Here is a 14,063-nt window from a genome sequence, read left to right on the forward strand (position 1 = left end):
TGCTGCCTGCTTTCTACATAGCTAACAACCTACCTACTATCATATTTATAAACTTGGGGGGGGGGGGGTCAATCTATCTACTTAATGATGTATTTACCTATCATGGAGGAACTACCTCCCTGAGTACATAATTAGGGAACTATCTAACTACTGTGAGACATACCTACCTAATGGTTTAACTACCTGCTATTTTGGGGGATATACCTACGGGGGACCTACTATCCTGGATGGAGAAGAAAAGGAAAGAGGACGACACTGATCAGAAAAGATGTCTCCTGTGAGTCGCTAGATGTAACTTAAATCACTTATATGGTAGCCAGATCTTGTGTACAGCTGGTATTTACCTCTATATGGTCCTGTATATAATCACTTATATAGCGTACAGATCTGTGTACAGCCGGTATCTACCTCTATATCAGTGTTTTTTTCTTTTTTGAAGGTTGAGGGTACAATGAAATCCCAAGAAGCCAGGAGTTGCAGTCATTTTATTTTTGGTACATAATGAGTGAGTTATGAGGCTGCAATATTTCTGCCATCATAATAAAGGAAAAGACAAGAGAGCGCTCCTTAGCGTGATACCGCAGGTGCAGGGTCCAAAAGGTAAAATGGAGAATGCCCTTACCGAATGCGGTTGTGTGGACTCACACACAACAATGGTCCGCATGGGGAGGAACAGAATCCGGCCTGCAGCCTTCCCATCCAAACAAGACAATAGCGACAAGAAGACTTCTAGAGGTGGTGGGATTCAGCGGTGCTGGTCAGAAGTGGACACGTCAGGTAGGTAAAAGGATGATATTTATTTCAAAAATGCAACGCGCTTCACCGCAGGTGCAGCTTCATCAGGCATGCCTGATGAAGCCGCACCTGCGGTGAAACGCGTTGCATTTTTGGAATAAATATCATCCTTTCACCTACCTGACGTGTCCACTTCTGACCAGCACCGCTGAATCCCACCACCTCTAGAAGTCTTCTAGTCGCTATCATAATAAAGGAGAACACAATATGGCCATTGTGTGGGGTATACATTTTTTTACATCTACTTACCTTATTGCAGCTGCAGTCATCTACTGGAGCACTCAGCAAATAACTGGCCACATTGATGTCCCGCCTCGGCCAGCGATATGCTGAGCTGCAGCGTGACACATAGTTGCTTCTGCAGACGACAGTCACGCTGCTGCTTCAGGAAGAAGATCGCTGCAGGGGTTGCTGGAGGTAAGAAGATGTTTATTTTTCTATACCCCGTACAACGGGAGTTCTGGAGTTCTCCTTTAAGGACAGGTCATATGGGATGCAGCTAGTACATTTCTCTTCACACTTAGTTTATTAACAGGCATCCCATGTGGTTTGTGGTTTTCCAAATTAGAGTTTTACCTCAGGGGACTACTACACCTATTTGGTGTGGTATGTTTGCTGATTACTATCATGTTATCGGGGTCTTTATTTCTCCAGGTGTGCACCTTTGACTCAGGCCCCTTTCACACTATACATTCACCCATTTTAACTCGTCCTAGCCCATTATTAATAACGGAAATTAATTTTGTTTTGGGAGAAAGTAACGGGAGAAATAGTGCATGCACTATTTCTCCCGTTACTTTCTCCCGTCACAAAATAATGTCCGTTATTAATAATGGTCTATGACGGTTAAAATAGGTGAATGTAAAAATCCTTTGGACTATAATGGGATTTTGTAATGGCTGTTTAACGGCCAGTTTTCAAAGTTTTCATAATGGAACATATAACAGATCTTTAAAAACAGATGAATGTATAGTGTAAAAGGGGCCTCATCCAGTTTTTTCACCAGCATATTACTGTTGAGCTAATACTATATACAATACCTAGAAAGGGTTAAAGGGGTTATCTAGTGGGAAAGGGTTTTTTTTCTACAATTTTTCCCACTTAAAAGTCTATTTAAAAAATATATATATTTTTTTACTTACCTCCAGTGGTGCCTCCGATGTTCCGCTCTGGTTCCTGGATGCGCTTCTCTTCAGCTCAGAAATCGTGATGCCTGGGCCCTAAGTGACGTTGAGGCCAGCATTGCTGCAATCTGTCTCACTGGCATCCAATCTCTTCCTATGAATTCCTTATTGGTCAGCTGGGGCTGCAGAGCTTGGTTGGGTCTTATAAAACATCTTGACTTCACTCGTCCCTGTACCTGAAATTATTGTCTTATTTACATTGGCTTTTACTGATTGCATAACATAAGCCCTTTCACAAAGTTAGCTGATAATCAGGAAGCTGCCTTTGTGGTTGCACAACTGTTACGCCGAGCGCTCCGGGTCCCCGCTCCTCCCCGGAGCGCTCGCTACACTCTCCCCGCTGCAGCGCTCCGGTCAGATCCACTGACCCGGGGCGCTGCGATTCCGCTTCCAGCCGGGATGCGATTCGCGATGCGGGTAGCGCCCGCTCGCGATGCGCACCCCGGCTCCCGTACCTGACTCGCTCTCCCTCGGTCCTGTCCCGGCGCGCGCGGCCCCGCTCCCTAGGGCGCGCGCGCGCCGGGTCTTTGCGATTTAAAGGGCCACTGCGCCGCTGATTGGCGCAGTGATTCCAATTAGTGTCTTCACCTGTGCACTTCCCTATATCACCTCACTTCCCCTGCACTTCCTTGCCGGATCTTGTTGCCATTGTGCCAGTGAAAGCGTTTCCTTGTGTGTTCCTAGCCTGTGTTCCAGACCTCCTGCCGTTGCCCCTGACTACGATCCTTGCTGCCTGCCCCGACCTTCTGCTACGTCCGACCTTGCTTCTGTCTACTCCCTTGTACCGCGCCTATCTTCAGCAGCCTGAGAGGTGAGCCGTTGCTAGTGGATACGACCTGGTCACTACCGCCGCAGCAAGACCATCCCGCTTTGCGGCGGGCTCTGGTGAAAACCAGTAGTGACTTAGAACCGGTCCACTAGCACGGTCCACGCCAATCCCTCTCTGGCACAGAGGATCCACTACCTGCCAGCCGGCATCGTGACAGTAGATCCGGCCATGGATCCCGCTGAAGTTCCTCTGCCAGTTGTCGCTGACCTCACCACGGTGGTCGCCCAGCAGTCACAACAGATAGCGCAACAAGGCCAACAGCTGTCTCAACTGACCGTTATGCTACAGCAGTTACTACCACAGCTTCAGCAGTCATCTCCTCCGCCAGCTCCTGCACCTCCTCCGCAGCGAGTGGCCGCTCCTGGTCTACGCCTATCCTTGCCGGATAAATTTGATGGGGACTCTAAGTTTTGCCGTGGCTTTCTTTCCCAATGTTCCCTGCATCTGGAGATGATGTCGGACCTGTTTCCCACTGAAAGGTCTAAGGTGGCTTTCGTAGTCAGCCTTCTGTCTGGAAAAGCCCTGTCTTGGGCCACACCGCTCTGGGACCGCAATGACCCCGTCACTGCCTCCGTACACTCCTTCTTCTCGGAAATCCGAAGTGTCTTTGAGGAACCTGCCCGAGCCTCTTCTGCTGAGACTGCCCTGTTGAACCTGGTCCAGGGTAATTCTTCCGTTGGCGAGTATGCCGTACAATTCCGTACTCTTGCTTCAGAATTATCCTGGAACAATGAGGCCCTCTGCGCGACCTTTAAAAAAGGCCTATCCAGCAACATTAAAGATGTTCTGGCCGCACGAGAAATGCCTGCTAATCTTCATGAACTTATTCACCTAGCCACTCGCATTGACATGCGTTTTTCCGAAAGGCGTCAGGAGCTCCGCCAAGATATGGACTCTGTTCGCACGAGGCGTTTCTTCTCCTCGGCTCCTCTCTCCTCTGGTCCCCTGCAATCTGTTCCTGTGCCTCCCGCCGTGGAGGCTATGCAGGTCGACCGGTCTCGCCTGACACCTCAAGAGAGGACACGACGCCGCATGGAGAACCTCTGCCTGTACTGTGCTAGTACCGAACACTTCCTGAGGGATTGTCCTATCCGTCCTCCCCGCCTGGAAAGACGTACGCTGACTCCGCACAAAGGTGAGACAATCCTTGATGTCTACTCTGCTTCTCCACGTCTTACTGTGCCTGTGCGGATGTCTGCCTCTGCCTTCTCCTTCTCTACTGTGGCCTTCTTGGACTCTGGATCTGCAGGAAATTTTATTTTGGCCTCTCTCGTCAACAGCTTCAACATCCCAGTGACCAGTCTCGCCAGACCCCTTTACATCAATTGTGTAAACAATGAAAGATTGGACTGTACCATACGTTTCCGCACGGAGCCCCTTCTAATGAGCATCGGATCTCATCACGAGAGGATTGAACTTTTGGTCCTCCCCAATTGCACCTCGGAAATTCTCCTTGGACTTCCCTGGCTTCAACTTCATTCCCCAACCCTGGATTGGTCCACTGGGGAGATCAAGAGTTGGGGGCCCTCTTGTTCCAAGGACTGTCTAAAACCGGTTCCCAGTAACCCTTGCCGTGACTCTGTGGTTCCTCCAGTAACCGGTCTCCCTAAGGCCTATATGGACTTCGCGGATGTTTTCTGCAAAAAACAAGCGGAGACTCTACCTCCTCACAGGCCTTATGATTGTCCTATCGACCTCCTCCCGGGCACTACTCCACCCCGGGGCAGAATTTATCCTCTCTCTGCCCCAGAGACTCTTGCCATGTCTGAATACGTCCAGGAAAATTTAAAAAAGGGCTTTATCCGTAAATCCTCCTCTCCTGCCGGAGCCGGATTTTTCTTTGTGTCCAAAAAAGATGGCTCCCTACGTCCTTGCATTGACTACCGCGGTCTTAATAAAATCTCGGTTAAGAACCGCTACCCCCTACCCCTCATCTCTGAACTCTTTGATCGCCTCCAAGGTGCCCACATCTTTACTAAATTGGACTTAAGAGGCGCCTATAACCTCATCCGCATCAGAGAGGGGGATGAGTGGAAAACAGCATTTAACACCAGAGATGGACACTTTGAGTATCTGGTCATGCCCTTTGGCCTGTGCAACGCCCCTGCTGTCTTCCAAGACTTTGTTAATGAAATTTTTCGTGATCTGTTATACTCCTGTGTTGTTGTATATCTGGATGATATCCTAATTTTTTCGGCCAATCTAGAAGAACACCGCCAGCATGTCCGTATGGTTCTTCAGAGACTTCGTGACAATCAACTCTATGCTAAAATTGAGAAATGTCTGTTTGAATGCCAATCTCTTCCTTTTCTAGGATATTTGGTCTCTGGCCAGGGACTACAAATGGATCCAGACAAACTCTCTGCCGTCTTAGATTGGCCACGCCCCTCCGGACTCCGTGCTATCCAACGCTTTTTGGGGTTCGCCAATTATTACAGGCAATTTATTCCACATTTTTCTACCCTTGTGGCTCCTATCGTGGCTTTAACCAAAAAAAATGCCGATCCCAAGTCCTGGCCTCCTCAAGCGGAAGACGCCTTTAAACGACTCAAGTCTGCCTTTTCTTCGGCTCCCGTGCTCTCCAGACCTGACCCTTCCAAACCCTTCCTACTGGAGGTTGATGCCTCCTCAGTGGGAGCTGGAGCTGTTCTTCTACAGAAAAATTCTTCCGGGCATGCCGTCACTTGTGGTTTTTTTTCTAGGACCTTCTCTCCGGCGGAGAGGAACTACTCCATCGGGGATCGAGAGCTTCTAGCCATTAAATTAGCACTTGAGGAATGGAGGCATCTGCTGGAGGGATCAAGATTTCCAGTTATTATTTACACCGACCACAAGAACCTCTCCTACCTCCAGTCTGACCAACGGCTGAATCCTCGCCAGGCCCGGTGGTCTCTGTTCTTTGCCCGGTTTAATTTTGAGATTCACTTTCGTCCTGCCGATAAGAACATTAGGGCCGATGCTCTCTCTCGTTCCTCGGATGCCTCAGAAGTTGAACTCTCTCCGCAACACATCATTCCACCTGACTGCCTGATCTCCACTTCTCCTGCCTTCATCAGGCAAACTCCTCCAGGAAAGACCTTTGTTTCTCCACGCCAACGCCTCGGAATCCTCAAATGGGGTCACTCCTCCCATCTCGCAGGTCATGTGGGCATCAAGAAATCTCTGCAACTCATCTCCCGCTTCTATTGGTGGCCGACTCTGGAGACGGATGTTGTGGACTTTGTGCGAGCCTGCACTATCTGTGCCCGGGATAAGACTCCTCGCCAGAAGCCCGCTGGTTTTCTTCATCCCCTGCCTGTCCCCGAACAGCCTTGGTCTCTGATTGGTATGGATTTTATTACTGATTTACCCCCTTCCCGTGGCAACACTGTTATTTGGGTGGTCGTTGATCGATTCTCCAAAATGGCACATTTCATCCCTCTTCCTGGTCTTCCTTCAGCGCCTCAGTTGGCTAAACAATTTTTTGTACACATTTTTCGTCTTCACGGGTTGCCTACGCAGATCGTCTCGGATAGAGGTGTCCAATTCGTGTCTAAATTCTGGAGGGCTCTCTGTAAACAACTCAAGATTAAATTAAATTTTTCTTCTGCATATCATCCCCAGTCCAATGGACAAGTAGAAAGAATTAACCAGGTCTTGGGTGATTATTTGCGACATTTTGTTTCCTCCCGCCAGGATGACTGGGCAGATCTCCTTCCATGGGCCGAATTCTCGTATAACTTCAGAGTCTCTGAATCTTCCTCCAAATCCCCATTTTTCGTGGTGTACGGCCGTCACCCTCTTCCCCCCCTCCCTACCCCCTTGCCCTCTGGTCTACCCGCTGTGGATGAAATTTCTCGTGACCTTTCCATCATATGGAGAGAGACCCAAAATTCTCTCTTACAGGCTTCATCACGCATGAAGAAGTTCGCAGATAAGAAAAGAAGAGCTCCTCCCGTTTTTTCCCCTGGAGACAAGGTATGGCTCTCCGCTAAATATGTCCGCTTCCGTGTCCCTAGCTACAAGTTGGGACCACGCTATCTTGGTCCTTTCAAAGTTTTGTGTCAAATTAATCCTGTCTCTTACAAACTTCTTCTTCCTCCTTCTCTTCGTATCCCTAATGCCTTTCACGTCTCTCTTCTTAAACCACTCATCCTCAACCGTTTTTCTCCCAAATCTGTTCCTCCCACTCCTGTTTCCGGCTCCTCGGACATCTTCTCTGTCAAAGAGATCTTAGCCTCTAAAAAGGTCAGAGGGAAAACTTTTTTTTTAGTGGACTGGGAGGGTTGTGGTCCTGAAGAGAGATCCTGGGAACCTGAGGACAACATCCTAGACAAAAGTCTGCTCCTCAGGTTCTCAGGCTCTAAGAAGAGGGGGAGACCCAAGGGGGGGGGTACTGTTACGCCGAGCGCTCCGGGTCCCCGCTCCTCCCCGGAGCGCTCGCTACACTCTCCCCGCTGCAGCGCTCCGGTCAGATCCACTGACCCGGGGCGCTGCGATTCCGCTTCCAGCCGGGATGCGATTCGCGATGCGGGTAGCGCCCGCTCGCGATGCGCACCCCGGCTCCCGTACCTGACTCGCTCTCCCTCGGTCCTGTCCCGGCGCGCGCGGCCCCGCTCCCTAGGGCGCGCGCGCGCCGGGTCTTTGCGATTTAAAGGGCCACTGCGCCGCTGATTGGCGCAGTGATTCCAATTAGTGTCTTCACCTGTGCACTTCCCTATATCACCTCACTTCCCCTGCACTTCCTTGCCGGATCTTGTTGCCATTGTGCCAGTGAAAGCGTTTCCTTGTGTGTTCCTAGCCTGTGTTCCAGACCTCCTGCCGTTGCCCCTGACTACGATCCTTGCTGCCTGCCCCGACCTTCTGCTACGTCCGACCTTGCTTCTGTCTACTCCCTTGTACCGCGCCTATCTTCAGCAGCCTGAGAGGTGAGCCGTTGCTAGTGGATACGACCTGGTCACTACCGCCGCAGCAAGACCATCCCGCTTTGCGGCGGGCTCTGGTGAAAACCAGTAGTGACTTAGAACCGGTCCACTAGCACGGTCCACGCCAATCCCTCTCTGGCACAGAGGATCCACTACCTGCCAGCCGGCATCGTGACAACAACACTTAACCAGAGGTCATACAATCCAGAGGTTTTCAGATCTTTTCACTTTTTTCACATTTTGCTATGTTTAGGCATTGTGCTAAAATTAAAAAAAAAGCTTCCCCATCATTCTGTACACAAACCCCCATAGTTCAGTGAAAACAGAATTTTGCAAATTGATTAATAAAGAAAAAAACTGAAATTCTGTATAGGCATAAGTATTCAGACCCGTGAAATATGACACTTGAAATTTAGCTCTGGGGGTCTCCCATTTCTCTTTCTCATCTTGATTGGACTAACCTGTGATAAATTAGTGATCATTGGACATGATTTCAAAAGACACAGCCCTGTCTGTATATGGTCTCAAAGCTGACAATGCATATCAGAGCCAAAAATCAAGCCATGAGGTAGAAACAGGGCCGGATTAAGAGCATCATGGGCCTGGTGCTGAGCCTACAAGTCGCCGCGACCTGACAGCTGGATTGTTAGCTAACTAGGTACGTAGCCAGGTATGTAGGTAGCTAGCTAATTTGAATGATATCCAGGTAGCTAAATAGGTATGTAGCCAGCACTGACTTCTGCTGCAGATGATCCCTGCTGGCTGATGCCATCCCCCAGGTGACGGGGAGCTCCAGTCCCTCCCTCCATGCTGCCGGCTACTTCCCTACTGTGCTGCCTGGGTCCGAGAATAAAATGCTGCCCCCCCCCAGCCCCCCCCCCCCCCCCCCCGCTATAAAATAACACCAACCAAAACGTATATATTATTTTATATCATTAAATAGACTAGCAACACTTGCCCCACCTCCACTACACCCGTATTCCACCCTAACCCAACTCAAATAAATATATATAATGTTATAGGCAAAATACATAGGTAAAATAATTTCCATGGCCAATAATACCAGTATATAAGGAGCAGTATAAAAGGTGCTAAACTTAGGCCACCCGCCACCTCTGTGACTCTACATTATGGTGTTGTCTCTGTCTTCATAGGTAGAAAGACAGATAGATAGATAGAAAGGTAGTGAATTCAAGTAGAGAAAACAGACATGGTGCACATCTACAATCTTGTATAATGATCTGATTGCTTCTCAGCATAAATTCAAAAATTAACAGGTTGTTAGTATACATTTTGATCAAAAGGTACAAGCCCACTCGCCACTTCAAGGCCACCTATTTAGAGTGGGTCCCTAACGGCCCTAGCATAAAATGGCGTAGCACTGGGCGGCGACCACCACCGCCGCAACACCAGTGCCCACGGGGAGAAGGACCCACTGGCTGAGCCACTCAAACCAGTCCGTGGGTCGCACCTCCCCACAGACAGCAACAGACACTGAACAGCACCACACCAGTGTGAACAAGGTGTAAAAGCTCACTTACCAGTCAGACTGGGAGGCTGCCAGAAATCAAAGGGCCCTGTTTAGCTACCTGCTACTTAATATAAGGTTGGGCTGAGGGGGTGGGGCAGAGTGCAAACAAAGTGAAAGCAACAAAAAAAGGAGGGGATAGAAAACACAATGTGAATTCAAGTAGAGAAAACAGACATGGTCGCACATCTACATTTTGTATTTTGATCTAGTTGCTTCTCAGCATAAATTCAAAAATGAACAGGTTGTTAATATACATTTTGATCAAAAGGTAGAAGTCCACTCGCCACGTCAAGGCCACCTATTATAGATAGATAGGTAGGTAGGAAGGTGGGTTAGATAGATAGACAGGCAGATATTATTCTAGCACTAATGAATACATTGTTGTAGGGAACTCGTGAAACACACATGTAACTGGTATTCTTCAGGACACTGTGACTTTCACTGTTATGGAGGCACTTTGGTGATCTCTTGAAGTCATTTATTTTCCCTTCACGTCTCCAACTGTCCCAGACCACCATGACGGTCCTCCTAGCTACAACCCATCTATGTAGAGTTTGCTATTCTTCTCAGTTTATTACATTGTGATACTGCCTTCTTTGTTTGCCCCATAGTGCCCACCTTTGTGTCCTATACAGGACTGGTGCCCCTGTGTGCCCTTACATTGTAACGGTTCCTTCTGTTCACATTTTATCCTTGCTCAGTAATAATGCATTCACACACAGTAAACGTTTCCCTCCAGTACTGGTACCAACCTAGTGCACTCCATACAATAACTGTGCTCAATGAATCTCACAGACAGTGACCTTGAGTCCACACAGGAACCCCAGTGTGAATAAGCTGGTTAACCTGGAGTAAAGCAGGGATAACAAGTAGTGTTGTATCTGGGAAACAAAGCCACCTGCTAAAAGAGGGAACAGAGCGGCCATTTACTCTCACAACGTGTAGCCTTGTCTCTAGAGAACCGAACCTTTTAGTGTGTGGTATGTGTTAACTGGGGCATCCTCCTGTCTGGTGTAGTGACAGGTGGTGGCAGCATTTGGTGTGTGGGTATATGGACTGGTATTGGTGTGTGCATAACTCATTTAGGGCCTACTGCGATAGGTGTGTGTGTGTGATAGGAGTGTGGAAGCAGAGTACTCCTTTACAATAACAGCTCTAGGTCAGATGTGCAGGTAATATATGGAAAACTACGAACACTGGTTGGGAACCAGTAGTAACATTGTGTGTTTCGAGGTTTGTCACTGGCTCAAGGTACCTGAGGGTGAATGTACCAAAATGGCAGAATAGTGACAGGATATTAGAGATATATTTTATCATTTAAGGTCACATCCGCTTGAGCCAGAGGCGCATACGTTACAGAACATGACCAGCCTCCATAGAAAGAAAACTGTATACACCAAAAGGAGGGCAAGTGTATGTACATTATAGCAGGGATAAAATGCGCCTGGCTTGTACCTAGTACCAACACTCCGCAGACACATAATAGTGAATCTGATATTCCCTGTGCAGATCACTAGTTTTATAAAGTCCTACAAAAAAATTCATGAAGTTGGTTCTGTTTGGTAAAAAATGTACATTTAGATCAGTTTGTTCTTATGTGTCCACATTTGTATCAGATCTTTTGACAAGCAAATGAAATCTGTGCTTTAAATACATGGTGAAATAGATTTCACACTAAAAAATTATAGAACTACATTGCAAAATATAATGCAAGTCTGACAAAGCAGCAGTCTGCTCTTTTTTAGTGATTCTACAATACTCATTGTTCCTCTTTCAACAATACCCTGATGAAACACAATTCTATATACAACATTTTAGCCCAGCTTTATCTTAAACACCATTTCTTATTGTAGCTTTTTTTTTTTTTTACAACGTCATGCAGTGCTCATATAACCTTATCTTGTAAAATTGAAAAATAACAAGAACAAAACGAAATTCATTTATTGGAAATTTATTGGAAATAAGCTGGCTAGTTATGGAATAGAGGGAGAGACTCCACGCTTAAAAAATAAATAAATATATATATATATATATATATATATATATATATATAGAGTAAATTTGAGTAACCGTATAAGTCCAGTGATGCAGATGCAAATCATAAAATGTTGCAGTATCTTGTAATAACTTTTTTATTGGACTTACAGCATTTTGTAGAGATAAGCTTTCGGGATTCCTCCCTTAATCAAGTCCAACCTCCTATCCTGACCTCCTATCCAGACCTCCTATCCCGTCCTCCTATCTCAACCTCCTATCCCGACCTCCTATCCCATCCTCATATCCCGTCCTCCTATCTCGACCTCCTATCCCGACCTCCTATCCTGACCTCCGATCCCGTCCTCATATCCTGTCCTCCTATTTCAACCTCCTATCCCGACCTCCTATCCCGACCTATTATCCCAACCTCCTATCCCGACCCGTAATATGTGTACCAGGTATTGAAATATCTCCAGCCATACAGAAGTTATGTGGAAACATACATTTCCCATTGATTTGCATGGGAATTTTAACGAAAACCCTGACCCTCACAAATGGGGGTAGTTAAGGGTTAAATTAACCATTCTATATTTTAAGTGAACATGTAAGTAACATGTGACCAGATATTATCGAAATATCTCCAGCCGTTTGGAAGTTATGCAGTAACATATATTTCCCATAGACTTGTATGGGACTATAAATAAAAACCCCAACTCTGGCAAATAGGGGTGAGTAAGGGTTAAATTACCTATCCTATGTTTGTTATTGACATATAAGTAGCATGTGTGCCAAGTTTCATGTTAATATCTTTAGCCGTTTGTAGGTGATGCTGGAACATACACACATACACACACATACACACACACACACATACACACACACACACACATTGAGTTTTATATATATATATAGATGTTTTGACGCCAGCCACACATCTCCCAATTCATGCTGCTATGACGACTGTATAATAGGGCCCTAGCCCCATACATATTTCCTATGGGTTTTGTTAACCTGAAAATCCACCTCCCTTACGCACACAGCAATGTTATTAATTAACTAAGATGGAAACAGAGGGTTATGCTGCCCTTTACCTTAAGGGGAGTGTTGTGGATTAAGGCAACAACATTTCCTTAGGTCCCCTCTACTGTAATGGAAAGCTTGATGGCATGAACCAACACCAGCCGTTCTGTTTTGTGTACCATATCCCTGCATTGATGGCAACCTTCACCATCAAGGTAGCCAACCACACCAAACGTTTTTTCTTGGTCAATCTGTTTTAGTTAACTCCATTGAACATTCAAATATCAGTAGAGTTCTGTTTGAACTGAAGCTAAATTGGTGCATGATTCTGGACATATTCGTACAACAGAATTCTGCTACTTTGGTTCTAAAGTCAGCCTTAAGTGGAGTTGTCATGTACAGAATCTGAAGGCCCTTTTGTATAAGAACCCCATTATTATGTTGGAAGCTGGGACCACCGGATGGATTTTCTTCATGTAGTTCCCTTAATACATAAGAGGATGTTCACTGACAGAAAGAGCAACTAGCATTGCTAAAGCTCTCTACTGGCTAGGAAGTGGGTAATGATGTTAAAATCTTTTTGACTAATCGGGTGGTTCTGGAAATAGAGGAAGGGTTAAAACGGCTGACATTTCCTTATAAAGTAATAATTTTACATGACAGTCACTTCCTTTTACTAACCACAAAATAAAGCTTTACTAGTTCACCTAACTTCTTTCAAGATATTTGAGTTGCATTGCCCGTGACAAGCCTCATACTGAAGGAGGTAAGCTTTTGTTTACTGAATTCTGTATAAATTGACCCTTGTTTAATGCATTTATTATTCATTATAAGGAACAGGCTAATGGTGGGTTCTCAAAAGTGTCACTTATAGTAATGTCGGTATAGCTGTAAGCACACATCGTAGTGCGCTCTACAACTGCACAGGAAGTGTGTGGTCAAAGCAAACGGTAAATCGTAAGTAAAAGCAATCACCATTTTATGATCTAGAATATCTTCAATTTAACATTGCGATAAACTTTATTGGTATAACTAAATATTTATAAGCGAAATTAGAAGTTAAACCTCTAAACCTTTACCAAAGCTGAAGTGGCAAAGCTAACTCCAAAGATAGTATGGCCACATGGCAATTTATAGGTGAAAAAGTGGTTATCTCTCTATTAGTCATTGCAGATTTGAAGCTTACATCTATTATCTATTTCATTTAAATAATGACATGTGTGATTATGCCGGCTCCCTTCTAACATATTCTGAGTTTTTTTTTGTAATTGCAAATTTTTTGGAAAATCATGAAAAGCATATAAGAACACAGGGTGTATAAATACCAATGTCTTTATACAAGATTGTCATATTATTTTTATCCAATAAAGATAATGAAAATTTGGTCGTTTCATGGCCCATATACCAAAGCCAGGGTTACTTGATGAATCTTTGCTTTCTTTACCCTAATTCAGGATAAGTATTTGGTGGAAAGGTACCAAAAGAGACATAGTGGGACTTTTAATAAAAATTATGTTAAACTTTGTGTCTTTGGATGTATGCAAAAAATATTGCAATTTTTTGTGTGAAGGTTTCAGTATCAATGGATCAAAATATTATAAAAACAAACAATAAAATCAATTTATTCTAAAATAAATAAATAAATGAAATTGTTCTTCAATATACTAACACTGCATTTGGACAAATGGTTTATTCTGAGTTTGTGCTCATTCCTGGGCCAATACTTGGGGGGAAGCCCTTTAATTATTTTATTATGGGCCCCTACATATCCACTGCAGAAGACATTTGTTTTAAAAATAAAATGTCATGTTTTTATGACAGAT

At 45.5% G+C, this 14,063-nt stretch overlaps 1 protein-coding gene across 2 annotated transcripts in view; it reads left to right on the forward strand.

Annotated features, from left to right (window-relative positions):
- Positions 1 to 487: 487 nt before the first annotated feature.
- Positions 488 to 14,063, forward strand: part of LCP1 (lymphocyte cytosolic protein 1) — a 52,099-nt gene continuing 38,523 nt past the window's right edge. The window contains exon 1 of one of the 2 annotated variants that reach the window (XM_056555387.1): positions 488 to 600. The gene's annotated coding sequence lies outside the window, so the exon portion shown is untranslated. Of the gene's footprint in view, positions 601 to 12,891; positions 13,007 to 14,063 lie in introns of those variants that run through there. The other variant, XM_056555386.1, reaches the window with a different exon arrangement.

Source organism: Hyla sarda, chromosome 2, assembly GCF_029499605.1.
Source record: "Hyla sarda isolate aHylSar1 chromosome 2, aHylSar1.hap1, whole genome shotgun sequence".
NCBI classification, from domain to species: domain Eukaryota; kingdom Metazoa; phylum Chordata; class Amphibia; order Anura; family Hylidae; genus Hyla; species Hyla sarda.